At 31.7% G+C, this 1,254-nt stretch overlaps 1 protein-coding gene across 4 annotated transcripts in view; it reads right to left on the minus strand.

The window, feature by feature from the left end:
• Positions 1-1,191: 1,191 nt before the first annotated feature.
• The window catches only part of GRIA2 (glutamate ionotropic receptor AMPA type subunit 2), a 148,023-nt gene continuing 147,960 nt past the window's right edge, over positions 1,192-1,254 (minus strand). For all 4 annotated transcript variants that reach the window (XM_019481455.2, XM_006270894.3, XM_019481453.2 and 1 more), the window contains one exon: positions 1,192-1,254. This exon is cut by the window's right edge and continues 793 nt beyond it. The gene's annotated coding sequence lies outside the window, so the exon portion shown is untranslated.

The raw sequence follows: 1,254 nt of genomic DNA on the forward strand, positions 1-1,254 counted from the left end.
CCATATATCTCCTTGGTGACTGCCAAAGGAATATTGTGTGCAAATGCTTGCTGAAACTGGTCCATAGCTAGTAAAAGAAAGGGGATTAAAGGTTTCTGACTAATCTACATTGCACTGTTTTACTCAGTGTTAGCAAAAATACTTAGTAAAATGGAAGGGAAGAATTCAAACTTAAACTGTGTTATGTCTTTGATTTCATTTCAGTGTGAAATAAAATAGAGAATTAATTATACTATGGGAATAATACATATAATTTTGTAATATACATATATTTTGGTCTTGGCAAGATTAAAAAAAAAAAATTAAGTTTTGAACTAAAACATGCTGTACTTTATCCACAAGGGAAGGCTGGGAATGTAGTATTGGTTTGGTTTGCTTTAGCAGTTAAATTCATGTGTCTGAACTCCATTTATTATTCCTTTATATTTCTAAGTAGATCTATGTTGATGGAATCCTTTCCAGAAAGAGCTATGATAACTCAAAACTGCAAAACACATTCATAATGCATGTGAATCATAGAAGGGCCTATTTTCCAGCTTTACACACTTGAACCTAATTTAAAGTCTTTGAGCTACTATTGATCATAGTTTAAAAAGACATTGTCAAGGTATTATTCATAAGAAAACTTAACTTACTGTTGCTTAGAATCTCCTCTTGGCAGCTTGAAATCTTTCTTAGGGGAACTATTTTCACCTCCATATTTAGTGTGTAAATAGCTTTCTTTTATAATTATCCAGTTATTTTAAGTGGTTTTCTTCTACTCAGTTTCTTTTTGATATATGTGTATATATGAACATACACACATATACATTATGTGCATATATACATGTACACATGTTCATAAACTAAAAATAGGAATGGCTATGAACCAAAATCTCAGTTTACAGGCTCCCTGTACTTCGCAGTTAAAAGCACTAGAACTGGAACTTATATCCACATTTTGGATCAGGTTCCTATATCTAGGGATGGACTATAACTTCAATGCAGAACATTTATGAATTTCAGTGAATATTAAATATTGTGGTTTGGGCCTATGTCTAAAAGAAAAAATCTTAACAGATCAAAATGAGCAGGGGTAAGAAAGTTGAGAGGAGATATAGCTTTGACCTAACCTTGACAGTGTCCTTTTATATTTAGACTTCTATAACCCAACTGTAACTAGTCAAATTAATTGGACCACTTGCAAATAAAACCATAGAAAAAAGTTTATTTCAAATGCCAAGCATTGCCAAGTAATTTGATATTAACACCAAA

Source organism: Alligator mississippiensis, chromosome 2, assembly GCF_030867095.1.
Source record: "Alligator mississippiensis isolate rAllMis1 chromosome 2, rAllMis1, whole genome shotgun sequence".
Classification (NCBI taxonomy): Eukaryota; Metazoa; Chordata; order Crocodylia; family Alligatoridae; genus Alligator; species Alligator mississippiensis.